This window comes from Mus caroli, unplaced genomic scaffold, assembly GCF_978045245.1.
Source record: "Mus caroli unplaced genomic scaffold, Mus_caroli_1 scaffold_10, whole genome shotgun sequence".
NCBI lineage: Eukaryota > Metazoa > Chordata > Mammalia > Rodentia > Muridae > Mus > Mus caroli.
Window position 1 is genome coordinate 113,832,416 of NW_028227265.1, and position 17,964 is coordinate 113,850,379.

Below are 17,964 nucleotides of genomic sequence, written 5' to 3' on the forward strand. Positions count from 1 at the left end.
CTGAAACAGGATCTCAGTCTACAGTCCACGCTGGCATACAACTCACACTAATCCTCCTGCCTCAGATTTCTTTTTTTTTTAATTTTTAATATTTTTATTACATATTTTCCTCAATTACATTTCCAATGCTGTCCCAAAAGTCCCCCATAGCGCCCCCCACTTCTCTACCCACCCATTCCCATTCTTTTGGCCCTGGCATTCCCCTATATTGGGGCATATAAAGTTTGCAAGTCCAATGGGCCTCTCTTTCCATTGATGGCCGACTAGGCCATCTTTCGATACATATGCAGCTAGAGACAAGAGCTCCAGGGTTCTGGTTAGTACATCATGTTGTTCTGACAATAGGGTTGCAGATCCCTTTAGCTCCTTGGGTACTTTCTCTAGCTTCTCCATTGGGAGCCCTGTGATACATCCAATAGCTGACTGTGAACATCCACTCCTGTGTTTGCTAGGCCCCGGCATCGTCTCACAAGAGACAGCTATATTTGGGTCCTTTCAGCAAAATCTTGCTAGTGTATGCAATGGTGTCAGCGTTTAGAAGCTGATTATGGGATGGATCCCTGGATACGGCAGTCTCTAAATGGTCCATCCTTTCATCACAGCTACGAACTTTGTCTCTGTAACTCCTTCCCTGGGTGTTTTGTTCCCAATTCTAAGAAGGGGCACAGTGTCCACACTTTGGTCTTCATTCTTCTTGAGTTTCATGCGTTTAGCAAATTGTATCTTATATCTTGGGTATCCTAAGTTTTGGGCTAATATCCACTTATCAGTGAATACATATTGTGTGAGTTCTTTTGTGATTGTGTTACTTCACTCAAGATGATGCCCTCCAGGTCCATCCATTTGGCTAGGAATTTCATAAATTCATTCTTTTTAATAGCTGAGTAGTACTCCATTGTGTAAATGTACCATAATTTCTGTATCCATTCCTCTGTTGAGGGACATCTGGGTTCTTTCCAGCTTCTGGCTATTATAAATAGGGCTGCTATGAACATAGTGGAGCATGTGTCCTTTTTACCGGTTGGGACATCTTCTGGATATATGCCCAGGAGAGGTATTGCTGGATCCTCCGGTAGTACTATGTCCAATTTTCTGAGGAACCGCCAGACTGATTTCCAGAGTGGTTGTACAAGCTTGCAATCCCACCAACAATGGAGGAGTGTTCCTCTTTCTCCACATCCTCGCCAGCATCTGCTGTCACCTGAATTTTTGATCTTAGCCATTCTGACTGGTGTGAGGTGGAATCTCAGGGTTGTTTTGATTTGCATTTCCCTGATGATTAAGGATGTTGAACATTTTTTCAGGTGCTTCTCTGCCATTCGTTATTCCTCAGGTGAGAATTCTTTGTTCAGTTCTGAGCCCCATTTTTAATGGGGTTATTTGACTTTCTGGAGTCCACCTTCTTGAGTTCTTTATATATATTGGATATTAGTCCCTTATCTGATTTAGGATAGGTGAAGATCCTTTCCCAATCTGTTGGTGGTTTTTTTGTCTTATTGATGGTGTCTTTAGCCTTGCAGAAGCTTTGTAGTTTCATGAGGTCCCACTTGTCAATTCTCGATCTTACAGCACAAGCCATTGCTGTTCTATTCAAGAATTTTTCCCCTGTGCCCATATCTTCAAGGCTTTTCCCCACTTTCTCCTCTATAAGTTTCAGTGTCTCTGGTTTTATGTGAAGTTCCTTGATCCACTTAAACTTGACCTTAGTACAAGGAGATAGGAATGGATCGATTCACATTCTTCTACATGTTAACAACCAGTTGTGCCAGCACCATTTGTTGAAAACTGCCTCAGATTTCTAAGTGCTGAGATTGAAGTACTGAACTACCACAATAACTTTTTTGAAATTAACTTTTAAAGGGGAAAAGTCTGCCTTTAGCTTAGAACACATGCCCAGTTTTGCATCCTCTGGAAATTTCATCCCAAGAAATCACTTTTGTAGGTACAACCCTGAGTTTCCAAAATTAGCGATATCACAGAGTTCTCTTTTTCATGAGGTACATGTGACTGCAAAGGTTTACTATGTGTATTTGTGTGAGGGCATATATGAATAGCTATTGTTTTGAAGCATATATATTTTATACCTAAGAACAAAATCATTTTGTAAAAGAAGCTGGGGTGGGTGGGCATCAGCCCTCTCTCACCAATCACCAAAGCAGGAGTCAGAAATGCCTTGATTTGGGCATGTTATTTTCTTTATGAAACGGCAGGTTAATCACATTCCATCTTACCACCTAATAAAATTGACCTTTGATCTAGAAAGTGATACCCACACCTCTGATCTAGATGATGCCCCCATATCAATCACCTGAAGCTAACTCAGTTAATGGCCTGTGAAACAGTCTCCAAGAGTATGGGAAAGTTATGGGGCATAATCAATACTGCCTCCGCTATTTTCCTCCTGTTCCCTTGAAGATAACATACACATTTCTTTCAACATACCAAACATTCTTCTTCCTGCAGGTGCTCAACTGACAGAAAGAGAGAATGCTTACCACAGTCAGGTTTTATGTGGCCGTAACTAACCAGTCGATCAATAAGCAGCTTTCCAAGTGACCTGCTTATAGAAATGGCTCCTTGCACCGAGTTCTTCCCATTAGGCAGAGCTTCTGCCTTGGCCTGGGATTCTATGAATTGGATATAAACCCACAGGCAGCTTAATTTTCAAATGGAGAATGTGCAGTAGCTGGTGTCACCAGAGGCAATCTATAAAGCTCTGGTCCTATCACAAAGAACACTTGCAAAATGACCTAGTCAGAAAGCTAATGTTCCCTGTAGTATAGAGAACAGAGAAAATAATGAGCCAAGGCACCCATAAAACAATGTGATGAATACTAGTTTTACCAGGGTTAGTCTCACCTGGACTGGGTTAACTGCATTATCTGTGGACAGTAACCAAAGAGTGAGAAGCTACTGCATCCCTCTAAGCATGACAAACTATCTGCTGGGTTGTAGCAACATTCTAGCTAGGCTGGGTATTGTGGCCTTTGCTCTTCTCAAAGACTTCTCAATGTAAACTGCTGCCACCTCCTTGCTACAGATCATTTCTGGCCGTAGCCACCATGTATGACCTAGCCTGAAATCATGCTGAACAGACTACCACTCTACCAAGAACCAGATGAGGAAAAAGTCTTTGCATGTGATGGTCAGTAAATGTTGACTTGACTGGAAATATTTACTATACCAGTTCCCTCCCAGGTGCTGTAATATAAGCACCAACAAAACTCATTTAAGGAAGGAAGGGTTTCTTTCAGCCCACAGTTCCAAGAGAACAGTCCATGACAGTAGGGAAGGCATGGTTGCAAAAGCTTGAGGCAAAGTAAGGAGTGAATGGTGATAATTGGCTGGCTCTCTCCTCTTTATAAAGTCCAGGTACCCAGTCCATGGTGCCATTCACAGTCAGAGCAGATCTTCATACTTCAATTAACCTAGTCCAGAAACTACCTCACAGACAGGCCCAGACAAGTGTCTTTCAGTGACTCTAGATCTTGTCCAATGGTCACTAATATTGATGATCACATCTCATGAAAGCTATAAGGAGCATTTGAAAATACTAAAGGAAATAGCTCTCTGTTGTCTATACCCTGTCTACATCCAGCAGTCCACTATTCCTGCAGGCTTAGGATTTCATTGGTTGTTGAATTACATATTGATGAGATGGATTGTCCTCTATACCACAAGTATACCAACCCACAGTGGTTACTATGGACACAAAAGTCTCTAGCTATTTTTACTCATTTTTTAAAAACTCAATCTTAGGCTAGGTAGATGGTTCAATGTGTACAATTGGTATACAATCTTAAGGACATAAGTTCAAATCCTCAGAACCTACATAAAAGTGAAATATGGTCACATGTGCCTATAACCCTGGGGTGAGAGTACAGGTAAGAGGGTCTCAGGAGCTTAGTGGCCACAAGTATGACCAAACAATCCAGTTTTAGTGAGAGAAACTCTCTTCTCTGATCTCTGCATACTCACACACACACACACACTTATTCATACAACACATAACCACACAAAAGATTAGTCTTTACTCAAAATACTATGGACGCGCAGCATCCTTTTCTCAGAGTAGTCTTTCAGAAAGTTCCAAGTATCTTAACAAGGATTGGGTCCCATAATTTTATCCACATCAAAGCTGTTGCTAAGCCTTTGTATCCTCTACATTGCCAAAGAAACTCCAATTTATTTACAAGGTACATGGATTGATTCTCATATATCCAGAAATATTAAATACCATGCACTAAAATAAATAGAGCATCTGACCAACAGGCACCCCCAAATCAAGGGTTCCTCTAAACTCCATCCAAGAGGCTACTTAAGCACGTTTAACAATAGTGGCATGATTGCTATAGGAGGAACTAAGTGCTCTCTGATTGGGTGTGAGGTCCATTCTACAAGAGGAAATCCATCACTGTGAACCAGAACAAAAACTTATGGCTTGGAAATTCATAGGTCCTAGGAGGAACCGACTCTTGTTTAGCTAACTTAATATGGTGTCAAATGCTTTCTAACTATGTTTAGGCCCATAGCCAATTGCTGCTCTCATAGAAGTATCTCTTTGCAGTGAAAAACAGTGAATACAGAGTCACGGCTGTTCCAAGATGCCTAGGATAAATGGTGGTTGAATGCTCAGCCCTAAACAAGATCTGCACATGTCCCTTCTAAGGCTCAGGGAACATCAGAAAGAACACAAGAGTTAAACATAGGGAAGAAGACTGTGAAATGCCATCTGGATAAGGCACAGCCATTTATATTATAAACTCACAGCGTGGCAGTTACCTGCACATGTCTGCACAAGGCTAACCATGTCAACAGTCAGTTGTGGATCATGGAGGGGCTAGTGGGGCCTCTTCCCTGGTGAATTGTAGGCTTATTGACAGATTCTAGATAAGGGGAGTCCATGTCTTCATTGTACACTGACTGCTGAACCCATCAGACATCATGGAAACTTCCAAACTCGTGGACACACAGACATCTCTGGTTAGATTCAGTAGAGCATAAAGCAAAACAAATAGACATAAATGGAGGTAAGAGACTTATGGGGAGGGGGAGTGACAAGACTGAGGGGGAGTTGAAAGCTATCAGAATATATTATACACATGTGTGAAATTGTCAAAGAACAAATTTAATTACTAAAAATTAAAGATTAAAAATTTATGAGATAGTAAAGGTTATTCCGTAGGAAAGAAATCTGCATGAAATACCTCAATAGTACCTACAGAGACAGAGAGAGAGAGAGAGAGAGAGAGAGAGAGAGAGAGAGAGAGAGAGAGAGAGAGAGAGAGAGAGAGAGAGAGAGAGAGAGTTGGGGGAATAAAACATAATTTCTTCCTATACAAGCTTTAATCTTTTTGGAACATGCTGTGACTTCTTCAATTACCAGGAAGAGAAGTAGGTCTCATAGCAAGGTAATACCCAGGAGGGACATTTTTCTCTTCAGAAACTAATGAAGGCATTTACCCCCTTGAGGAGCAGTGGCGTGAATAGAACTATCATTGCAGGGAATTTTTAAAGCATTTATGTTCTATTCTGAGCACTGATGGCTTTCAATGTTGATATTATGGTGGCAGTTCCCCACAAAGGCATCTTTTAGTGTTTTTTTCATCTCTTCTCAAGCCACCCTAATGATGCTCTCTGTAGCCCTTCAGCTAGAAGGCCACTGACTCTACAGAGCACCGCAGAATATTCAGGGTACAAGCTAAGTTTCTATGATTTTACAAGGTTCTAGGACACCAATGAACTAAAATATAGGGTTTTTTCTCTTCTGGTTGTCTTAAATAGACAAGTAAATGCCATAAGCCAGGTGCTTCTCACAATGGCTGTGCTGCTTGTCAACCCTGGGGTGTAGCCATTGTGAGACTGCTTACCAAGAACTCTGAGTCCAGTCCTCTGCCAAGCTGCTTTGTAAACTAGGCAAGGATGTTAAGAACAATTCATATTATGTATTAGAAAATCTGTAGTGTTACAGGCAGGCTTACTGTAAAAGAAGCCTCCTTCCTCCTTCCTTCTACAACAAGGAGTGAAGTATCCCAAGAACTATTCTCTCATGGAAAGAGAGTGGCAGGTGGTGAGGTGTTCAGCAGGGCCTTCTAGGTTTTGTGAATAAGCCAACAAGTAGCCTGAATGGCAAGCTCACTGGCCCTCCTTTCTCTGGGCTTTCTGGCTAGCTGACTCACTCTGTCTCACCACAGCCCTTTAATTGGGTGTGTCTTGTCCCTGGCGTTTCCTGTATCTATGCAGAAGGCCCATACCAGGATGGCCAGCCCAGCATGAATACAGCAGAGGTGTTGTGCCTTTCAAAGGAAGAGTCCCTTTAAGCCTTGGATCAGTTACCAGGCCCCATCTCACGTCCTCTAATTTCAGGTTCTACATTTCTTCCCCTCCTCTAGCCTCCTCCTTTTTTAAAGTAACCATATTGTGGGGGATGAAACAGTTTCCTTCTTTAGCCATTTTGTTACACCTTTGGGAGAAATAAGAACCCATGAAGAATGGGACACTAGGGCTTTATCCCTTCTTATTTAGGACATAGTATATATAGATGGACAGGAAAGGCACACATACACCTGAATGCATGAAACATCAGTTTACTGAAAAGCCACAGCTCAGTTTTGAGATTAACATACATGTTTTGGCATTTTAATATGCTTTTCTGTGTTCCCCAAACTTTCCACCATAGATGTTCATTTCCCTTATAATTAGGCAGAGCTATCATAAAAAAAATTTTTTTTAAATGTATCAATTTAGTAGTTTGGCACAGGTAAGTTTTCTGTTCTCCATTACTGAGTCTATATGGAAATATTTATCACACTGTTGTATAACTTTCTACGACAAAACATATCTACTCACTCCAGGCAAAGTGTTGCTAACCAATTCTATCCAAGTATAGTTTGCCAGATGAGAGTTTATGGGAATCAGTATGTGTGAGGGAATTCCCTGCAGAAACATAAAATAAAAAAAATAAAAATAAATAAATAAAAAACCTCTCAAGAAGTTACCATACTCAAGAGCCTGTCCCCAGCCTGAGTGACAACTCACAAAAGCTATACCCCTGGAGTTCATTGCACAACTCACAGGTAGCTCCACTGAAAAGTTCTCCCGCCCACCCATCCAGAGCTTGGGGAGGACTTAAAGGACCTTGTTGGTCCTTTAAGTTGTATGAGCCTCCAACCTCCCTCCCAGAAAGAATGTTTCCATCCAAAATCCATAGCACACAACACACAGCAACTGAGAGTCTTTCTGGCCCCACCAGCTACCCTGCAAACATGTACCGTCTCCTGTGAGCCTACAGAGTAATTCCAACTCTTTCCTGTCTATATGTGAGAAAACCAAGGCTAGCCTTTACTGTCCCTTCCCAGTCACTGGTTGACATGGGAAAGAGCAGCTGATCCTCAGAGTTCTGGAATAATCATTTCAAACATGCAGTGCTTACCATGGGCCAAGTGCTACTCTAAAAGTTTGCATATCTTAACTCATCTAACCATGAGGACAAGCCACAGTCAGGGAGTATCCCTAAAGCTTGAGGCAGGACAGGCAGCTAAAGCCTCTTATCCAAAGGCACAGAATGTGCAGTGGCCCTTAACAGGGTGGCCAGCGCTCTCTGATAACCGTATCACATCTATCTAAAGGACACATAGCAGCAGAGTTATTTGCTTGGAAGAAATGCAAGAATTATGGACATCTTGTTTGCTCGGTCTGTGAGTTGAAATGGTACTGGAGTAAGAGCAGTCCGTATGAAAATCTCCCACCACCATCAAAGCCATTGGCAAGACTAAATATCCACCTGACACTTGAAAATTTCTGGTATCACTAAACCACCATCTGCAAGGACACATGGCTGACCCTTCCTTTAGCTTTCACAATAACTTTGTTTTGAATTCATACAGTCTTACCAGCACAAGCCATCACTGTCCATTCACACCCACACACTCTTCAGATGGTATCAAATTATTCCCAATACTCCAAAGTTGAACCTAGAAAGTCTTACTAGAGTTCTCTGGAAAAATGAGAGATGGTACCAACCTTCTGAAGTACTTTGTGTTTAATGATTTCAGAAGAAATCTCATCCAAGGTCACAGCTCATTCTAAAAAAAAAAAAAAAAAAAAAAAAAAAAAAAAAAAAAAAGTTACCATATCTAGTTGTAATCTCCAAGTAGTTCCACTAAGGGGGAAATGTGCAGGATTTGATTTTCCAGAGACTCAAGAGAAAAAAAAAAGCCTTGGTTGTTCATCTCCTCTAGGAATTCCTCCCCTGCAGACCATCACAGTCCATACTCTGGGTGCTTCATGCCCTTTCCATGAAATTCCAAATTTGGTCCCATCCCTCACTACACCTAAGGGCAAATAACAGGCTAACGACCTCTCTGTTTTTAGAAAGCAGAGAGCAGCAGGTCAGACAACTGGGCGTGGTGGCACACACCTTTAATCCCAGCACTCGGGAGGCAGAGGCAGGCGGATTTCTGAGTTCGAGGCCAGCCTGGTCTACAAAGTGAGTTCCAGGACAGCCAGGGCTATACAGAGAAACCCTGTCTCGAAAGAAAAAAAAAGAAAAGAAAAGAAAAGAAAAGAAAAGAAAAGAAAAGAAAAGAAAAGAAAAGAAAAGAAAAGAAAAGAAAAGAAAAGAAAAATCAACTGGGCTTTTAGCAAGGAATGCAAATGCTTTCAGTCCAGGCGGCCCATCACAACCTCAGTGACAGACGGAAACCATCACAGGTCACAGAGAGCCCTGTCTCATAGGTGTTCAGAATGACATCATCAGGGCAACACACAGTTGGAATTTATAGTGATTACTTGGTAACTGCAGTGCTTCTAGAGGATTCCAAAAACTCCCTTTCAGTTACACACCTTTGTTTACCTTCTAAAGGCTTCAAATATTGAGCAACTCTGCTAATGTGTAAATATGTGAAAAAGAATCACACAGTTGGGGCGTCATGGATGAGGTGTCTGGGGAGAAATGATGGGTTGGCTTCCTGGGTCTGGTTGGCTGTTTCTGCTTTGTTTTAAGACAGGGTCTTGCCATGTAGCCCAGGCTGCCCAGAAACGCAGGACAAACATCTTCTGGACTCAGGTTTCCAAGGCTGGGATCATAGGCACAGGCTCCATGCCCTTTTTACCGGTATTTAATTCAGAGTTCTCTCTTCAGTTTGCAACCTAAAAGAAATCACATGACCCACAGACAGTGGAATCCAGTAATCCTGTCCTTTCTTAGGTAAAAGTGGTTCTGACAGATAACCCCCAAGCAATAGAACGACCCTCCCATGTCTGTGTTTCAAATTATCCAACTGCTTGGCATGCTGAGAACTCATGTTTGGCATTGTTGGTTTTCCTTGAGTTCATGAATCCTGTGGATGCATTGAGTGGCCAGTAGATGGCTGGTATTGTGCCAGCACCTGAGACATAATTGTCAGTGCAGGGATGGGAAAGGTGGCTCAGCAGCTTTAGAGCACTGACGGCTCTTGCAGCGAGCCTGGGTTGAACTCCCAGCACATACATGGCAGCTTACAACCATCTCTGAGTCTAGCTCCAAGGAACCTGACATCCCATCCAAGTAATTGCAGGCAGCAGGCACACACATGGTACATATGGCATACATGCAGGCAAACATTCATACTCATAAAACAATAATAAATAAGTCATATCTTAAAAATAAGTGTAAAGAGCTCACAGTTGTGTGGGAGGTGAACAAGTCCTTCAGGAACACAAAGTGAGACAAACAAATTCTGATGAGGTACTAAGAGACTTTAAAAGAACAAGGGTCCCCAGTCAGGGCTGGTTACAGATACAAACGATGAGGAAGGGACATATAGGGTAGAGGTACAGTACCAGAAAAGCTCAGAGGCATATGCTGGTGAGCTGCCAAGGGACACAGAAGGCAACCTTGTGTCTGTAGGAAAGGTGGGAAATGGGGAAAACAGAGCTAAGAAAAGAACGCTGTTAACTCCTCCCACTTAGGATTCCAGACTTTACTCTGAACCATCAGGTGATTTGAAGCAGGGAAACCGTGATTGGATTGATGTTGGAGAAAGACTCCTCTCTCAGCAGTGGTATGGAGAATAGATGAGAGGGAAGGAGCTGGAGTGGGAGCCAAAGTGAAATCAGAGCATCTGCAGTCTTCGCCACCTTCCTGCAGAGATCTGAAAATGTGTCTCGAATGGAGTCTTCAACTTTCCATGCAAGGATAACAACCTACTGAAAATTATAGCATCTGTAGCCACCAATTCAAACTCCATTATTAGAAACATCCAGGGCAAAATGCATTACCATTTCAAACAAAGAGGTTGCCATTGATACAGGAGGCAGGGCAGGGAACTCATTGATGGCAGACGCTCAAGGTTGCAGTCATAACATCCAAACAACAGTGTTTGCTGTTCAATCAGAATAAATACTCTTCATTTTGTATTAGGAATTACACACTCAATCCTCTGAAAGTGACCCCACAATGCTACTATTCTTGGTGATTCTGTTGACTCACGTGAGATGGATTTCTAGTTCAAATACTTAAATATCACTCTGCCTGCCCTGTTTGTCTTCTCTTTTTGTATTTAAGCAATTAAAATTAATCAGTGATAACTTAGGAATATCACGCTTTCTCTTTTCACCTCCCTGTAATATGTACTTGTAATCATTTCTGTGGCTATGTTTCCACTCACAGGTCTACAGTTTTCAGGTAGGGGTGACATTCATGCTCCCTTATATCCCTGTATCAATTTCGTCTGGGAACCCTACGGTATTGTTCAGGGCTCTCCAGAGAAACAGAGTCCTGTGTCTACATGCAAGCATATAGACATCATAGGAGACTCAGCTCATGTGACGGTAGACACGTCATCATAGCTACACACGTTGCACACTCAACGTGTGTATGATGCAGTTCGAGTCAAAAGGTTTAAGACCTATGGGAATCAGTAGTCTACATCCCAGATACTAGAGATCCAAAGGCAAGACTCATATTTTTGAGAGTGATGGAAGATGACTTCTGACTTCTCTAGTTCAGTCAGAGCACATTCAACCATTCTCCACATTGCAAGAGAAGATGAGTATCACAACTCAAGCTATCTGGGTGCTACTCTTCCTACAAGAGTCACCTTCATAGGCACCATAGCAACAGTATCTATGCATCCCTTGGCTAATACAAATGATGTATGTTAACCATCCCAGCCCCCACTTTCCTCTCCCTTTCTGTAGATTAAAGTGGTTTGACTGCAGTGCTCCCTGCCAGACACTGCCATTTTGAAGAGGTAAAGCTGATCAATTACAGTCAACCTGAGATTTCCAGAGACACTGGGACAGAAATAGTCTCTTCTCTGAGAAAGCCCACAGCAGCAGCATGGGCTGGTGATGACTGTGTGGTTTCTGTGAATGGAGATCATTTATGAAATAATAAAATTCAGAGGTGAAATAAAGTATGCTACGTAGCATCTCTTGAGCACTTGGACTTGACCATCCAATGGTAACCTCTGACCTCATGGATCAGTGCCCTTGCTTTGTCCTCCTGAGCAAGGGATGATTAGGATTTCCTTCCCAGGCAACACCATTTCTGAGTCCTAGAATTTACAACCTTTGAGAAGGAAAAAGAGAGAACTCACACAATTATTCTTGGACTTAAAGAATCATTAGCCTGACCACACTCCTTCTAGAAGGGCATGGGCTTTCCCCAAACCATTGTTAGCATCTCAACATCTTCTCATCTATTCACACCTGCTAGCACTCCCTGTCCTCAAAGGAATATAATAATAATAATAATAATAATAATAATAATAGTCAGATGTCACCTTTCCTTGATCTCAGACAATGGAGATTGTTGCCTTTGGATCTCTAGTCCCTGGGTTGTAGACTATTGACTCCCATAAGTCTTAAACTTCTACAGTTGAACTGCATTACAATGCTGGGTGTGCTGTGTGCCCAGCTCAGTGATGGCATGCTATGGGGCCTCCTACATGTTCATGTGTGTACATCTTTACATGAACAGTCTATTATCATCATTACCATCATTATTATTATTACTATATGTGTGTGTGTGTGTGTGTGTGTGTGTATGTGTGTGTGTGTGTGTTTAGACTCCCTGGCCAGCCAGCCTTCCTATTTGACTAAACAGAGACCAGTAAAAGATCCTGTGTCTCTGACCTCTCAAGACAGATCCCCAAGGTTCTGAAAAATGCTTCTGAAAAATGACATCCAAGGGTTTCTTCGAATTCACACACAGACACACATTTACACACATACATGTACACACATGCACACACATACACAGAAGAAATAAACACATAGATATACACATGCACACACATGTGCACTACAATTGTGGACTCCAGGGCTGTGCTGCCACATTGCCTGAGACCTCACACTACCAGAGATTGTGAGCTTGAGTCATGACCTGGCTATGTGGCTTTTTCTCACTCCTGGACATGTTTTGCCATTTCACATTGAAGGTAATATCTCCAATGAATTAACCTGAGAGGCTTTCATCCTCTGAAGAGAGACACTGCACTTGGATACCACTTTAGGATTCTTCCAGTCTATGGTTTGAAAAGAGCTTGCACAAGAGCTCGTGTCTCTAGCTGCATAAGTAGCAGAAGATGGCCTAATCAGCCATCATTGGGAATAAAGGCTCCTAGATCTTGCAAACTTTATATGCCCCAGTACAGGGGAACGCCAGGGCCAAGAAGTGGAAGTTGGTGGGTAGGGAAGCAGGACTGGAGGAGGGTATAAAGAACTTTCAGGATAGCATTTGAAATGTAAACAAAGAAAGTACCTAATAAAATTTTTAAAAGAAAAAAAAAAAAAAAACAGTGTGGTGTGGTGGTGAATGCCTTTAATCCCAGCACTCTGGAGGCAAATGCAGGAGGATCTCTGAGTTGGAGCAGTGAAGCCCTAAGAGAGGGTAGAAAGGTCTAAGTTCTGCATTGCCTCAGCATAAGGAAGCAAAAGGGTAAAAGTACAGAAGGAAGTGAAGCTCCAGCAGCCACAGAGGGAGGAACTCACAGTCAGAAGTGACCTTGAGAATGGATGTCCTTGGATGAGAGCCTCATCACAGAATTAGAATGAACTGACAGAAGCAGAGAGTCTGGAAGCCTCCACCAGGAGTGGAGGCAGACAAGTCACAGTCAGAGACAGCAAGACCAGCTAACACCAGAGATAACCAGATGGGGAAAAGCAAGTGCAAGAACATAAGCAACAAAAACCAAGGCTAATTGGCATCATCAGAACCCAGTTCTCCCACAACAGAGAAGCCAGATTGCCACAGCACACTAGAAAGGCAAGACTCTGATTTAAAATCACATCTCATGGTGATAATAGAAGACTTTAGAAAGACATAAATAATGCCCTTAAAGATATACAAGAGAACACAGGTAAACAGGTAGAAGACCTTAAAGAGGAAACACAAAAGTCTCTTAAAGTATTACAGGAAAATGCAACCAAACAGGTGAAGGAAATGAACAAAAACATCCAGGATCGAAAAATGGAAATAGAAACAATAAAGAAATTACAACAGAAGACAACACTGAAGATAGAAAACCTAGAAAAGAGATCAGGAGTCATAGATGCAAACATTGACAACAGAATGCAAGAGATAGAAGAGAGAATATGGCAGAAGATACCATAGAAAACATTGACACAACAGTCAAAGCAAATGCAAAAAGCAAAAAGATCCTAACCCAAAACATCCAGGAAATCCAGGACACAATGAGAAGACCAAACCTATGGATAATAGGTATAGAAGAGAGTGAAGATTCCCAATTTAAAGGACTAGTAAATACCTTTTAAAAATTTATAGAAGAAAACTTCCCTAACCTAAAGACAGAGATGCCCATAAACATACAAGAAGCCTACATAACTTCAAATAGACTGAATCAGAAAAGAAATTCCACCCATCACATAATAATCAAAACACCAAATGCACTAAACAAATATTAAAAGCAGTAAAGGAAAAAGGTCAAGTAATATATAAAGCAAACCTATCAGAATTACACCAGACTTTTCACCAGAGACTATGAAAGTTAGAAGATCCTGGACAGATGTCATAAAGACCCTAAGAGAACACATATGCCAGCCCAGACTACTATACCCAGCAAAACTCTCAATTACCCTAGATGAATAAACCAGATATTCCATGACAAAACCAAATTTACACAATATCTTTCTATAAAACCATCCCTACAAAGGATAACAGATGGAAATCACCAACACAAGGAGGGAAACTACACCCTAGAAAAAGCAAGAAACTAATCTTCTTTCCACAAGCCCAAAGAAGATAGCCACAAAACATAAAAACAACATCAAAAATAACAGGAAGCAACAATTATTATTCCTTAATATCTCCTAACATCAGTGGACTCAATTCCCCAATTAAAAGGCATAGACTAACAGACTGGATACATAAACAGGTCCTAGCATATTGCTGCATACAGGAAATGCACCCCAGTGTCAAAGGCAAATACTACCTCAGAGTAAAGGACTGGAAAACAATTTTCCAAGCAAATGACCCCAAGAAACAAGCTGGAGTAGCCAATCTAATATCGGATAAAATCAACTTTCAACCAAAAATCATAAAAAAAAAGAAAGAGAGAGAGAGGGAGGGAGGAAGGAAGGAAGGAAGGAAGGAAGGAAGGAAGGAAGGAAGGAAGGAAGGAAGGAAGGAAGGAAGGAAGGAAGGAAGAACATTTCATACTCATCAAAGGAAAAAACTACCAAGAAGAACTCTCAATTCAGAACATCTGTGATCCAAATTCAACATTCCACATTCAAAAGGAACTTTATTTAAAGCTAAAAGCGCACATTGCACCTCACACAATAATTGTGGGAGACTTCAACACATAACTCTCATCAATGGACAAATCAGGGAAACACAAATGAAACAGAGACACAGTGAAACTAACAGAAGTTATGGATCAAATGGATTTAACAGATATCTAGAAAACATTTCATCCTAAATCAAAAGAATATACCTTCTTCTCAAAATCTCATGGTACCTTCTCCAAAATTGACCATATAGTCACAAAACAGACCTCAACAGATTAAAAAAAAAAAAAAAAAAAAGACTGAAATACTCCCATGCCTCCTATCAGATCACTACAAATAAAGGCTGGTCTTCAATAGCAAAAACAAAACAAAACAAAACCCACATACACAAGGAAGCTGAACAAAACTCTACACAATGATAACTTGTTCAAGGAAAAAATAAAGAAAAAAAATAAAGGTTTTTTAAATTTTAATGAAAATGAAGGTACAACATAACCAAACGTATGGGACACAATGAAAGCTGTCCTAAGGGGAAAACTCATAGCTCTGAGTGCCTCCAAAAAGAAACTGAAGAGAGCATACACTAGCAGTTTAACAGCACAACTGAAAGCCCTAGTCCTTTTTGAAAGAACAAAAAGAAGAAATGCACCCAAGAGGATATGGTGTCAGGAAATAATCAAACTCAGGGCTGAAATCAACCAAGTAGAAACAAAAAGAACTATACAAAGAATCAACAAAACCAGGAGATGGTTCTTTGTGAAAATCAACAACATAGATAAACCATTATCCAGACTAACCAGAGGGCACAGACTATATCCATATTAACAAAATCAGAAATGAAAAGGGAGATATAACAACAGAAACTAAGGAAATTCAAAAACTCATCAGATCCTCCTACAAAAGCCTATACTCAACAAAACTGAAAAATGTGGATGAAATAGACAATTTTCGAGACAGATAACAAATACCAAAGTTAAATCATGATCATATAAACCATCTAAACAGTCCCATAACCCCTAAAGAAATAGAATCAGTCATTAAAAGTCTTCAAAACAAAAACAAAAACAAAAACCGGGGGCCAGATGGTGCAAAATTCTATTAGACCTTCAAAGAAAACCTAATACCAATACTCTTCAAACTATTCCACAAAATAGAAACAGAAGGAACACTATCCAATTCGTACTATGAAGCCACAATTACTCTGATACCAAAACCACACAAATACCCAACAAAGAAAGAGAACTTCCGACCAATTTTCCTTATGAATATCTATGCAAAATTACGTAATAAAATTCTCACAAACCAAGAACACATCAAAACAATCATCCATCACGATTAAGTAGACTTCATCCCAGGAATGCAGGAATGCTTCAATATACAGAAATCCATTAGTGTAATACACTACATAAACACACTCAAAGAAAGAACCACATGACATTAGATGCTGATAAAGAATTTAACAAAATTCAACATCCCTTCATGTTAAAAGTCTTGGAATGATCAGGAATTCAAGGCCCAGACCTAAACATAGTAAAAAAAAAAAAAAAAAAAAAAAAATATATATATATATATATATATATATATATATATATATACAGCAAACCAGTAGGCAACATCAAACTAAATGGAAAGAAACTTGAAGCAATCCCACTAAAATCATGGACTAGACAAGGCTGCCCTCTCTCTCTCCCTATCTAATCAATATAGTACTTAAAGTTCTAACTGAAGCAATTAGACAACAAAAGGAGGTCAAAGGGATACAAATTGGAAAGGAAGAAGTCAAAATATCACTATTTTCCCATGATATGATAGTATACTTATGTGACCTCAAAAACTCCACCAGAGAACTCCTATTGCTGAAAAACAACTTCAGCAAAGTGACCATATATAAAATTATCACAAACAAATCAGTAGCCTTCCTCTACTCAAAGGATAAACAGGCTGAGAAAGAAATTTAAAAAACAACACCCTTTACAATAGTCACAAACAATATAAAGTACCTTGGTGTGACTCTAACCAAACAAGTGAAAGATCTGTATGACAAAAACTTCAAGTCTCGAGGAAAGAAATTAAAGAAGGCCTCAGAAGATGGAAAGATCTCCCAAGCTCATAGATTAGCAGGATTAATATAGTAAAAATAGCCATCTTGCTTAAAGCAACATACAGATGGAATAACAAAAAAAAAAAAATCCAAACAAACTAACAAAACAAGATTGTGAAAACTATTCTTAACAATAAAAGAACTTCTAGGGGAATCAGCATCCTGGACCTCAAACTGTACCACAGAGCAATAGTAATAAAAAATAAAATTAAAAAATACTGCATGGTACTGGCACAGTGACAGACAGGTAGATCAATGATTCCATTGAATTGAAGACCCAGAAATGAACCCACACATCTACAGTCACTTGATCTTTGACAAAGGAGCTAAAACCATCCAGTGGGAAAAAAGGCAGCATTTCCAACAAATGCTGCTGGTTCAACTGGAGGTCAGCATGCAGAAAAATCCAAATTGATCCATTCTTATCTTCTTCTACAAAGCTCAAGTCCAAGTGAATCAAGGACCTCCACATAAAACCAGATACACTGAAACTAATAGGAAAGTGGGGAATAGCCTTGAACACATGGGCACAGAGGAAATTTTCCTGAACAGAATACCATAGCCTATACTCTAAGATCAAGAATTGACAAACGGGACCTCATAAAATTACAAAGTTTCTGTAAGGCAGAGGACACTGTAAATAGGACAAAAAGGCAACTAGAAAATTGGGAAAAGATCTTTACCAACCCTGCATCCAACAGAGAGCTAATATCTAATATATACAAAGAACTCAAGAAGTTAAACTGCAGCCAGGAGTGGTGGCACACGCCTTTAATCCCAGCATTCAGGAGGCAGAGGCAGGTGGATTTCTGAGTTCGAGGCCAGCCTGGTCTACAAAGTGAGCTCCAGGACAGCCAGGGCTATACAGAGAAACCCTGTCTCGAAAAAACAAAACAAAACAAAACAAGAAGTTAGACTGCAGAGAAACAAATAACCCTATTCAAAAATCAGGTACAGAGCTAAAGAAAGAATTCTCAACTGAGGAATACCAAATGGCTAAGAATCATCTGTCAGGGATGATTATTCATCAGGGAAATGCAAATCAAAACAATCCTGAGATTCCACCTCACACCAGTCAGAATGGCTAAGATCAAAAACTCAGAGATAACAACAGATACTGGTGAGGA